This window comes from Chrysochloris asiatica, unplaced genomic scaffold, assembly GCF_000296735.1.
Source record: "Chrysochloris asiatica unplaced genomic scaffold, ChrAsi1.0 scaffold00016, whole genome shotgun sequence".
Taxonomy (NCBI): domain Eukaryota; kingdom Metazoa; phylum Chordata; class Mammalia; order Afrosoricida; family Chrysochloridae; genus Chrysochloris; species Chrysochloris asiatica.
In genome coordinates, this window is record NW_006408534.1 from 2,861,638 (window position 1) to 2,875,346 (window position 13,709).

The following is a 13,709-nucleotide window of genomic DNA, read 5'->3' on the forward strand; positions in this document are numbered from 1 at the left end:
ATTGTGTGGATCATGACAACCTATGGACAACATTGAGAAGTATGAGTATTCCAGAACACTTAATTGTACTTCCAAGAAGCAGTTGTTCGAACAGAACATGGGAACACTGAATGTTTTAAAATTGGGAAAGGTGTGAGACAGGGCTGCATTTTTTCACCATACTTATTTAACCTGTATGCTGAGCAAATAATATGAGAAGCTGGGTTCTGTGAAGAAAAACGTGGCATCAGGATTGGAGGAAGACTCATTAACAACCTGCGATATGCAGATGATACAACCTTGATCGCTGAAAGTGAAGAGGACTTGAAACATTTACTTATGAAGATTAAAGAGCATAGCCTTCGATATGGATTACATCTCAATGTCAAGAAAACAAAAATCCTCACCACTGGACCAATAAACTACATTCTTATCAATGGAGAAATGATTGAAGTTGTCAAGGACTTCATTCTTCTTGGATCAACTATCAACACTTGCGGAAGTAGCAGTCAAGAGATCAGACGACGTATTGCACTGGGCAAATCTGCTGCACAGGAACTTATTAAAGTATTGAAGAGCAGAGATGTCAGCTTGAGGACTAATGTGCACCTTACCAAGGCCATTGTGCTTTGAATAGCCTCATAAGGATGCGAAAGCTGGACAGTGAATAAGGAAGATCGTAGAAGAATTGATGCCTTTGAATTGTGGTGTTGGAGGAGAATACTGAAAGTGCCATGGACTGCCAAAAGAACCAATAGATCTGTTTTGGAAGAAGTGCAGCCAGAGTGCTCCTTGGAGGCCAGGATGGCTAAGCTTCGTCTCTCCTACTTTGGACATATTGTCCAGAGGAAACAATCGTTGGAGAAGGATGTCATGCTGGGTAGGGTGGAGGGTCAGAGAAAAAGAGGAAGACCCCCAACGAGATGGATCAGCCAGGTGGCATCATTGATGGACTCAAGTGTGGCAGCGGTAGTGAGGTTGGCCAAGGATCGGACATTGTTTCGTTCTGCTGTGCATGGGGTCGCTATGAGTCGGTTCCGACTCGATGGCGCCTGACAACAACAACAACATTCTTTTTGTATCTATCTGTTTTAAATTGTAGAGCAAAATAATTATTAATTGATAGATAGCAAACTTCCAAAGAAATAAAAATGATTTGTACTACCATATCAAGATCTTCACCAAGTCTTTCTTTCACCCTTTGACTGTAACAGAAATACAGAATCAAATACTTTGCAAACAGAAGACAGAAGCTGAAACATACAATAATGGTTTCTAGGCAGTTTTCCAGCTGTAGAGGTACATGAAACAAGATCGAATTAAAAATCTACAAAAATTTAAATATTAAACAAAAATATAGGCATTTATGGAGAGGAATGGATATATCTACTATAATCATTGTTGCTGCTAAATGCTGTCAGGTTGGTTCTGACTCACAGTGCCTCTGTATTGAGTTTCCAAGGAATTGCTTGTGGGTTTGAACTGCTGGCTTTGTGTATTTGATCATTGTTTTTAAGTGCTGTCGAGTCGGTTCCAACCCTTAGCGACCCTGAACAAGGTTTCCGAAGCTGTAAATCTTTACGGGAGCAGAAAGCCTCATCTTTCTCCTGCAGAGCAGCTGGTAGATTCGAACTGCTGACCTTGAGGTTCGCAGCCCAATTCGTAACCACTACGCTACCAGAGCTCCTCTGTGTATTTGATAGGCAGGACAAAATTACCTAATTTGGTCAGACCAACAAAATGGCCAAACAAAACCATTTGGAAAACAAACTGTGCTTCTCCCAGAAGTGTTCAAGTTGTTGATGAGGTTAGTTATTTGCTTCAGTTGTGTAACAGTACCAGTGGTGATTTCTAGAACACTTAAAAAGTATTATATTCTAAGTCAACAGATTGACCTTCAAAACATTTTTTAAAATCCTCACTTACATTTTCTCCTTTGCCATTTCATCATCATAATACCATCATTTTTCTTGGCTTTCCTTTTACTTTGAGAATGATTCAGTGTCCTTGAGCTTGCCCACTTGACCTAATAGTTTTTTTTAATGTTTTATTGTGAATTATGTGATAGGTTACATGGGAAAACATTAGTTTTACATTCATCCTATTATACAGTGTTTCAATGCCATGTTTACAATCCCCTCCATGCATCATCAACCAACCAAAGGGTATACCCTGCAAGCCTGCCCCCCTGATCGTCAGCACACAGCCCATCTCCTTCTCTGGGTCTAAAGTCCCCAGTTGCTCCATCTCTCCACATCACAGGAGTCTGTTGAGCGTTGTAGGGCTTAGCTTGCAGCTTCATTGCTGTTTTTCCCTCACTTCCCCTTATCGGTGATGAATGTAGTCACCAATCAGAGCGCGCATTCCCAATGAGTCTTAATCTTGGAAGGGGGTTTGCTGTGAGGGGACCAGACCACTTGCCTTGATGTCTCCTGGGCAAGCAACTTGCTTGTTCTTATAGGAATCAGTCGATCTGCCTATATTGTTTTGTATTTTTCCTGTCAGTCTTTTTTTCAAAAGAAGTCTCTTCTGTTCTTCTAGCTGCTCCAGGCTGGTCTGCCCACCCTTTCAAGTGGAAATTTCCCACCTCTGAAGATTCTGGATGCTGTTCAGGATTCCACCTATGGTCTTATGTAATGCACAGGCTCCGCAGGAAACCTCCTTTACTGGGCATGTCGTAGCCCCATTTTAGGTATTTCCAAGCAGTTATACGCAGAAGACGGACTTACAAGCTTTCTCTGGTTATATTTTTGACTATTTCTTTCTCTCCCCCTCCAGTATCTATTTTATAATGGTATGCAAGGGAAACCAAGATTCAAAAGACAGCCAAGCATCTTAACATTATTTCCCCATTCCAACCATGTCTCAATCCCTGTTTCCCAGAGCCCTGTTCCTAGCAGTTTTTTACCTGACATTACTTAACAACAACATCAAACACTTGAGATTTCAAGTCAAGAATTTGCTGAGATCAACAATAGCTCAAGTAGCTGGTTGGATTCTACATAAAGTCTAAGTACCTTGGAATCTTTTTGACTTTCTCATAGAAGATCTGATAGCCTCAATGTTGTGTTGTATAAAACCTTATATGAGTTTGTGATTATAAAACACTATAGGTCTGATCATACTACAGGCTGGTTATGAAGACTAGCTGAGATAAAATGAATAAAACACTATGTTCAACCTTTTACAAAATTGAAATAGATACAGGTAGTCCCTGACTTATGACTTGTATGTGTTACAATGAATTGCACTTACAACTATCTGTTCTATTTTTTTTTTCCATCTTATCATTAATAATATATACTATCCATAATGCTGGGGTTCTGGTGTAGTGCAGTGGATTAATGCACTGGATAGACTTCAAAGTTGTTTGAATCTCAAGGTGAGTGTTTCAAGCTCACCTGTCACTCCTTGGAAACTCTATACAGGGTCATAATGGGTCAGAATCGACTCAATGACATTCAACAACAACATACATAATGCCACGTGTCTAGTTCGCTGATATTCAAAGATTGGATTTCTATAAACACTGACTGCTGCTGTTAGGTGCCTTCAAGTGGTTTCCAACTCATAGCAAACCTGGACAGGGTTTCTGAGACAATGAATCTTTGCAGGAGCAGAGAGCCTCATCTTTCTCATGCAGAGCAGTTGGTGGGCTCAAACTGTCCACCTTGTGATTCACAGTTCAATGTTAATCCTATGGAGTCACAGCTCTCCCTCAGTTATCGATTGTTGTTGTTGTTGTCAAGTGCCGTTGACTCGATTCTGACCCATAGCGACCCTGTATAGGGTTTCCAAGTAGTAGCTGGTGAGCTTGAACCGCCAACCTTGCAGTCATACGGTTTTGTAGTCTGGCGCATTAACCCACAGTGCCACACCAGGACTCCATCGATTAGACAAACCAATAATGATACATTTTTTTAAAAAAGAGGGGATGGTTGCTTGGTGGCACAGATGCAATCGGTGACTGGCAGCAAGACAGGTGAGATTCTTTCTTCTTCACATTCACCTAGTGACCAAAGGTCTGGCCAGCCACCATCTACATCCACACACAGTGCACCTCCTGCTCTCTAGACAGCCAGAATTGTTTAGTTCGTAGCTGTTCCATTGTGAACCATAACATGTTGCTATCTGCATCACCCCACACCTGATTCATGTAAGTGCTGTTCCAGTCCTTTAAAGCGGTCCTGACCAACTCTGGATAAGTGGGAACTCTCATAGCAGGCTGTCCTGCCATCCCCAGCTGCACATTGGGCCTGAAAACCCAATTGTAGCTCCTTTGGGGCCTGCATGAATTACTTCTAGATTGGGTACCCCAAACATAGACAACACCTTGTTTTTATTGTTAGGTGCAAACAGAGTTGGTTCTGACTCACAGCAACCCTATGCACAACAGGCCAAAACACTGCCCAATCCTAAACCAGCCTCGCAATTGTTGTTATACTTAAACCCATTACTTTGGTCTTTTTATTCATTGTCCAAATTTCACATGAATATGAGGCTACTGAAAACATCACGGACTGATTGAGCCAGACATATAATAGTTTTCAATCTGGTATCTTTGCTCTTGAACGCTCTAAAGAGGTCTTTTGAAGCAGATTTGCCTAATGCAAGTGTCATCTGATTTCTTGACTGTTGCTTATGTGAGCGTTAATTGTGGATTCAAGCAAAATGACAAATTTGGCAATTTCAATCTTGTCTCCATTTATCATGATGCTATTTATTGGTCTGTTAAGTGAGGTGTCGTAGAATTGGTTCTGACTCATAGTGACCCTGGTATGGGGTTTCTGAGGAGCAGGTGATGGGTTTGAACTGCCAACCTTGCGGTTTGCAGTCCCGTGTTGATCCTATAGTGCCACACCAGGAGTCCTTATTGGTCTAGTTGTGAGGATTTTTGTTTTCTTTACATTGAGGTGCAATCTGTACTGAAGGTTGTAGTCTTTATTCTTCATCAATACGTATTTTAAGTCCTCCTCACTTTCAGCAAGCAAGGTTTTATCATCTGCATATCATAGGTAGTTGATGAGTCTTCCTCCAAACCTGGTGCCACTTTCTTTTTCAGATAATCCAATTTCTTGGAGTGTTTGTTCACCATACATACTAAGTAAGTATGGTGAAAGGATACAACCCTAGCACACAACTTTCCTCATTTTAAACTATTCAGTATCCCCTCATTTTGTTCTAAGGACTAACTCTATGTCTGTGTACAAATCCTTCATAAGCACAATTAATTGTTCTGAAATACTCATTTTTCACAATGTTATCCAGAGCTTGCCATGATTTACATAATCAAAAGCCTCTGCATAGTCAATAAAGCACAAGTAAACATCTTTCCGGTATACTCTGCTTCCAGCGAAGATCTAGCTGATGTCAGTAACGATATCCCTCATTCCAGCTTGAATTTCTGGTACTTCCTGGGTGATGTACTATTGCAGTCATTTTAGAATTATCAGCAAAATTTCACTTGCACGTGATATTAATGATGTTGTCTGATGATTTTTGCAGTCCGTTAGGTTACTTCTCTTTGGACTGGGCACAAACACGAATCTCTTTCAATTAGTTGGCCACACAGTTATCTTACAAACTTCTTGGCCTATAAGAGTATGCACCTGCAGTGCTTAAAAAATTTGTTGAAATAGTTCAATCTGTGTTCCATCAATTCCTGGAAACTTACTTTTTACCAATGCCTTCAGTGCAGCTTGGGTTTCTTTCTTTAGTACCATCAGTGCTTGATCATATGATATCTCTCGAAATGGATGAATATCAAATGTGTTTTTTTGATACAGTGACTCTGTGTCTTTATTCAGTCTTTAATACTTTCTGCATTATTTCAATATTTTGTCCATACACTTCTTCAATATTTTAAGTTGAGACTTGAATGTTTTCGTCAGTTCTTTCAGTTTCAGAAATGCTGAGTGTGTTCTTCCCTTTTGGTTTGCACAAATTATTTTATTATTTTATTTTGTTTTCCTGAGTTGCACATATCATATTACTTTACTTTGTCCTCCTGAGTTGTCCTTTGAAATTTTCTGTTCAGCTCTTTTACCTCTTCATTTCTTCAATTTGCTTTAGTTTCTCTATGCTCAAGAGCAAGTTTCAGAATCTCTTCTAACATCCATTTAAACCTTTTATCTTTTCTTGTTTTTATAATGACCTTTTGCGTTCTTACTGTGTGATGTTCTTTATGTCACCCCACAAATCTTCTGGTCTTCAGTCATTAGTGTCTAAAACATCAAATCTGATCTTGAGCTGGTCTCTAAATTCAGGTAGGATATGTTCAAGGTCATTTTTTTAATCTGTCTTGTACTTGTTTCAATATTTTTCAGCTTCAGCCTGAAGTTGCATATGAGTAATCGATGGTCTGTTCCACAGTCTTCCCTGGCCTTGTTCTGGCTAATTGAGCATTTCTACCATCTCTTCACACAGACCCAGTCAATTTGATTACTGTGTATTTCATCTGGTGAGGTCCATGTGTACAGTCACCTTTTATGTTGTTTAACAATGTTATTTGCAATGAATAGGTCATTGGTCTTATAAAATTCTATCATGCATATCCAACATCATTTTTATCACCAAGGCCATATTTTCCAAGTACTGATCCTTCCTCTTGATTTCCAACATTTGCATTGCAATAATCAGTAATTTTGTAATATATCTTGGGAGTCCTGGTGTGGCACTGGGCTAATTAGCCAGTCTGGGCTAATGTGCCAGACTGCAAAGTCACTTTGAACTGTAAGATCAGCAGTTCAAGTTAGCCAGTCGCTCCTCAGAAAACCTATACAGGGTTGCTATGGGCCATAACTGACTTGACAGCACTTCACAACAACAACAATACATTTGATTACACGTTTGCTCAATTTCAGACCAAAGTAGTTGGTAGGATTCTTCCATTACATTATCACAGGCTTTAATGGCTAGTGTTAAAATTTGAAGAATAGTGGTATTAACTAGTCTTCATTACAGGAGTACAGATATTATCCTACGACAGACAGCATTGTACTTTTAGATATATATGGATATGTTCTTTTTGACTATGAATGTGATGTCATTCCTCTTCAGTCTGTTGTTCCTGTCAGAGTAACCCATATCATTATCTGAATCAAGATGGCCAATACCAGTCCATTTCAGCTCACTAATGCCTAGAATATTGATCTTCAACAGAAATTAAAGGAATTTGTGATAATCAGATTACCTTTTCAAAGTTCTTTAGACTGAGAACCAACAACAACAGATAACAACCTGAGATTAACACACGTAAAAACATCATTCATAACTCAATTCAGATACAGAAATATGCAAAGTAAAACAAAACTACAAGAGTGAGACTAGGAAACCAGAGACAACAATTTATAAGAACACAACTACAAGGCAAAAATGGGAAAAGTACAGTTATAGAAATTCCAAATGGCAAGGAAGTCAAGTATATTTCAAGATAAAAGAGATTGCTTTAAACGTGGGGAGAAATTAATAAATGACCCACAAAGAAAATTCTCATACCTTCTCATCAAAACCAAAGAGAGAAAAACCAAAAAGCTTTAGTAAACATTAAAACAACAGTAATGAACAAAATGACAAGGTAACAGATAAATAAAATGAACCTGGCCAAGAAAATCATGTGGAACAAAAAAAAACCAAGCAGCATTACCAAAACACAGAGAGCAAAATGGCAGCAATCACATCCATCGATAATTAAACTGAATGTAACTGATTACATGGACTAGTTAAAAAACAAAGCTCAGAAGAAAACAGGATCCTTCAATACGCTGTCGAGAAGAAACATATACAAAATGACAAAAATTACATTAAATTGGAAAGAATGGAAAAATATATCAAGTTAATGGCAATGAAAAATTAGTAGGAGTGGGAATATTAATTTTTGATGAAACAGATTTTAACCCAATAACCACTAGAAGAGACAAAGAAACGAGATTATTTCATGATTAAAGGGATACTTGAAAGAAGAGATAACCATAATAAATATGCTCCCAATGAAAGAAGCTCAAATGCATAAATTAAACTCTAGTAGAACTGAAGAAAGAAATAGATAACTCTATAATGTGGCACACTGTAAGGTAAAGCATTGGACTGCAAGGTCATTTTGAACCACAAGATCAGCAGTTTAAACTCACCACCACTCCTTGGAAACTGCATACAGGGTTAATATCAGTTGGAACAGACTCAGTGACATGTAACAACAACAACACAGCAGTAGTAGGAGGTTTTAATACACCATTTTGATGAATGACAGAACAACTAGAAAGCAACTCAACGAAGACACAGAAGAACTAAACAACACAATTAAACAACACACAGACATACACAGAACACTCAACCCAAGAAAAGTACAATACACATACTTTTCCAGTGTACATGGACCATTCTCTAGAATAGACCATATATTAGGCTACAAAACAAGCCTCAGTAAATTTTAAAACATCAAAATACTACAAAGCATCTTCTCAGATCAAGACGCTATATTAGAAACCAAAAATAGGCAGGTCAAGAGAAAAAAATCAAATATATAAAAATTTAACAATACCCTGCTTTAAAGGTAATGAGTAACAGAATAAAAATTGAAACAAAAATTCCTTGAATCAAACAAGAATGAAAACACAACATACCAAAACCTTTAGGACATAGCAAAAGCAATACTCATAAGGCAATTGAGTGAAATAAAAAACATATATATCCAAAAGGAAGAAAGAACCAAAATCGATACATTAATCCAGCATCTCCAACAATTCAAAAAAGAGCAGCAAAATAAGTCTACTGTCACCAGAATAAAAACAGTAAAAATTACTGCAGAAATAGACAAAACAGAAAAGAAAAAAATAGAAATCAACAAGACAAGAAGTTGGTTCTTTGGAAGAATTAATGAAATCAACAAACCAATGGCAAATCTTACAAGAGAAAAGAAGGAGAAGAATGCAAAGAACATGAATAAGAAATGATATAGCTGACATCACGTCAGAGCCAAAAGAAATAAAGGATAATAATGCGAAGAAGTGTATTCCAACAAATTTAAAAATCTAGAAGAGCTCCTTGCTGTTGTTGTTGTTAAGTGCTGTCGAGTCGGTTCCGACCCATAGCAACCCTGTATAGGGTTTCCTAGGAGCAAATAGTGAGCTTGAACTGCCGAACTTGCGGTACAAATGGCTTTGCAGTCTGGAGCATTAACCCACAGTGCCACACCAGAAGAGCTCCTTAGAGAGATGCAAATAAAAACAATGATAATAAATTTTACCCCAGCATTAATGTTGTTGTTGTTAGGTGCCATTGACTCCGTACCAACTCACAGCGACCTTATGCAAAGCAGCACGAAACACTGCCTGATCCTGGCCAATTTCACTTTTGTTACCAAGCTTGAGACCACTGATGCTGCCACTTTACCAATCTATCTAGATGGGGGGGTCTTCCTCTTTTTCTTGGACCCTCCACCTTACCAAACATAATATCCTTCTTCAGCGACAGGTTCCGCCTGACAATATGTTCGAGGTATGAGAGATGAAGTTTGGCCATCTTGACCTCCAAGGTGCACTCCGACTGCACTTCTTTCAATACAGATCTGTTGGTCCTTTTGGCAGCCTATGACACTTTCAATATTCTCCTCCAACACCATAACTCAAAAGCATAAATTCTCCTACGGTCTTCCTTATTCACTGTCCAGCTTTCGCATGCATGAGGTTATTGAAAATACCATGGCTTGGGTCAGACGCACCTTAGTTCTCAAGCTGACATCTTTGTTCTTCAACACTTTAAAAAGGTCTTGTGCAGCAGATTTGCCTAATGCAATATGTCATTTGATTTACTGACTGATGCTTTCGTGAGTGTTGATAGTTGATCCAAAAAGAATGAAGTCCTTGACAACTTCAATCTTTTTTCCGTTGATAAGAATGTTGTTATTTGTCCAGGGGTGAGGATTTTTGTTTTCTTTACACTGAATTGTAATCCATACTGAAGGCTGTGGTCTTTGCTCTTCATCAGTAAATATTTTAAGTCTTCTTCACTTTCAGCAAGCAAGGTTGTATCTGCATTATCGCAGGTTGTAATGAGTCTTCCTCCAACCCTGATACCAAGTTTTTCTTCATATAATCCAGTGTCTCGGATTATTTGCTCAGCACACATGTTGATTAAGTATGGTGAAAGAATGCAACCTTGTTGCACACCCTTTTAAATTTATACCATTCAGTGTTCCCATGTTATGTTCGAACAATTGTCTCTTGGTCCAGGTACAGATTCCTCATGAGCACAATTAAGTGTTCTGGAATACTCATACTTACCCATGTTGTCCATAGCCTATCATAATCCACACAATCAAAAGCCTTTGTGTAGTCAATAAAGCACAGTTAAACATCTTTCTGGTATTCTCTGCTTTCAGCCAAGATCCATCGGCTATAAGCAATGATATCCCTCATTCCATGTCCTCTTCTGAATCTGGCTTGAACCTCTGGAAGTTCTCTGTCAATGTATGTTTGCAGCCGTTTCTGTATTACCTTTAGTAAAACTTTACTTGCGTAGGATATCAAAGATAATATCCAATGATTTCCACATTCCATTGGGTCACCTGTCTTTGGAATGGGCACAAATATGGATCTCTTCCAATGAGTCGGCCAGATAGTTGTCCTCCTAATTTCTTGGCATAGATCAGTGAGTGCCTCATGTGTCTCCTCACTTTCTTGAAAGATTTCAATTTTTATTCCATCAATTCCTGGTGCCTTGTTCTTTGGCAATTCCTTCAATGCACCTTAGACTTCCTCCTTCAGTATCATGGCCTCTTGATCATATGCTATTCCTTGAAATGGATTAACATCAACCATTTCCTTTAGATACAGTGACGCTGTGTATTCCATCCATCTTCTTTTCTTGCAGGGTTTTATATATGTCTCCCCATTGCCTTCTCGCTTGCATGGTTCCTGCTGAGAGGTCTGAGCTTAGTCTGACTTGTTTGCCTTTGTATGTGACCCTTCTGTTTTCTCTTGCTGCTTTCAGGAGTGTCTCCTTGTCTTTGAGTTTGGAGAGTTTGATTATGATACGTCTTGGTGATTTTCTTTTGGGGTCCACCCTTCCTGAACTTCATTGGGCTTCTTGTATTTCTATCTTTTTGCCCTTGAGGATGTTAGAGAAATTTTCTTTCAATAGCTCTTCGACTATTTCCTCTGTGGACTCGTGTGACTCATTTTGTTCTGGAATGCCAATAATTCTTAGGTTATTCCTCTTCATGTTGTCCAACATGAATCTTAGACCTTCCTCTGAATTTTTTACCCTTTTTTGGGTTTGTTCTTCTAAGTGGTGTTTAGAGAGTTGCCTTCCAGTTCACTGATTCTTCCTTGCATCTCATCTATTCTCCTCCTCTGCCCTTTCAGGGAGTTTGTTCATTTCAAATACCTTCTTTAGACAGGATAAGAGATGACTGTACACATGGACGTCACCAGATGAAATACATAGAAATCAAATTTACTACATCTGTGGAAGGAGACGATGGAAAAGCTCCATATCATCAGTCAAAACAAGGCCAGGAGCAGACTGTGGAACAGACCATCAATTGCTCATATGCAAATTCAAACTGAAGTTGAAGAAAATGAAAACTAGTCCACGAGAGCCAAAATATGACCTTGAATATATCCCGCCTGAATTTGGAGATCATCTGAAGAACAGATTTGATACATTAAACATTAAAGACCAAAGACCAGAAAGAAGAGTTGTGGGATGACATCAAGAACATCATACATGAAGAAAACAATAAGTTATTAAGACAAGAAAGAAGGAAAAGGTCAAAATGGATGTCAGAAGAGACACTGAAACTTGCTCTCCAGCGTAGAGATGCTAAAGCATATGGAAGAAATGAGGAGGTACAATAGCTGAACAGAAAATTTCAAAGGTCAGTTCTAGAAGATAAAGCCAAATATTACACCAAAATGTGCAAAGATCTGGAGTCAGAAAACCAAAAAGGAAGAACACGCTCTGCAGTTCTCAAGCTGGAGGACCTGAAGAAAAAATTCAAGCCTCGACTTTTGTTATTGAAGGATTCTCTGGACAAATTATTGCATGATGCATCCTTTAAAAGTTGGAAACAGAAGTATCATATGACATAGTATACTTGGCATATATCCTCCAGAAATAAATTCGTGACATGAACAGCTATATGCATACCCATGTTCATTGTAGCATTAGTCATAATAGCAAATACAGAGGTGTCCTCAATGCCTACCAATGGAAGAATGGATAACCAAACGTAAGTACATATACACAATGGTATACTAAGCAACAATGAAGAACAACTAATCTGTGAAACACATCATAAATATGGATGAACCTAGAAGACATTATGCTGAGTGAAATTTGTCAATCACAAAAGGACAAATATGAGACCATTTAAGATGAAACTATTTGTTTCTCCATGTGTAGGGGAAAGAGTGATGAAAATTGAAGATGCTTAGAATCAATTAGTCCAAAAGACTAATGGAACATGTGAATATAAGTTTCCAGGACAATGAGATCAGAACTAGACAATGCCCAGCTACCACTACCAACTATTCTGAAACATTAGAAGGTTCTGGATAGAATGGGAGAAAATATGAAACAAAACTCAAAATTTTATTTAAAAAGACTGGATTTAATGGTCAGAAAGAGCCTGAGGGAACCGCACACTGTGTTCCTTTAGGTCTGGAACTGAATTCACAATTATGGCTCAGTAGCTAAGTATATATAGGGGGAGGTACAACACTATGAGGTATGCACACCATAGAATGGTCTACCATTAAGATCAAAGGGGCAACATTTACCTAAGGACAAAATTCAGAGGGTTGGGAAAGACAGAATGGAAGCAACAGTCACAGGGAGGAAGCGGAATTAGGGACATTCCATCATGGGAATTGCAATTATTGAAATGAAATGAACAACATAGTTTGTTGAATGCAAAACTGATGATGTGCTCTGTAAACCTTTACACAATTCACAACATAGTTATTTAAAAATAGAGGTCTTACATCAGAACTGACTTATGATGGAGCTGTCATACTCAATTCTGTCATGAGTTGGGGACTACTTGTATGCTTAGAGAGAGAAAGGAATCTTAATATAAATGTAATTAATAAATAAAATAAGCAAATTAAAAACAATTAACTTTGTCATAAAGATTAATGTATGACATTCCTTTCTTCTAAAAATATCTTAATAAAAATACAATTAACAATTTCTGTCAGGAGCACACAATTAACTACACAGTTCTTTCCCTCAAGTGTTATTGACAACTATCTGTTTTCTGGGCAAAGATGCATTTCCCAACTTCTAATGAGACATTAGCCTTTCAAATGTTATACTGATTACAACATGTTACCTGAAATAGTTCACCCAACCTACAAATATAACTGGAATTCAGAAATCATAATTTTTAATTTAAGTTTTCATAGCAATTACTTTAATTGACTACAAACTTTTGCTCAATTTACTGAATGTGTTATTGGAATTTAAAAATAATTAGTTTAGCTGCCAACTATTGCTTTTGAATACAGAAATAAGCCAGCTAAATGTTATTTTAAAAGCTATTTTCCACCTTTCCAATGCTTCATGGCTTTAGGAGTGGAATCCTGGTGTGGCACTGTGGGTTAATGTGTCAGACTGCAAAGCCATTTGAACTGCAAGGTCAACGGTTCAAGCTCACCAGCTGCTCCTTGGAAACTCTATACAGGGTGGCTATGGGTTGGAACTGACTCAATAGCACTTAACAACAA

The 13,709-nt window shown here is 38.2% G+C and overlaps 1 protein-coding gene across 4 annotated transcripts in view; it reads right to left on the reverse strand.

Moving 5' to 3' along the window:
* LTBP1 (latent transforming growth factor beta binding protein 1) overlaps positions 1-13,709 on the reverse strand; it is a 636,211-nt gene that overhangs the window by 127,837 nt on the left and 494,665 nt on the right. The window lies entirely within an intron of this gene.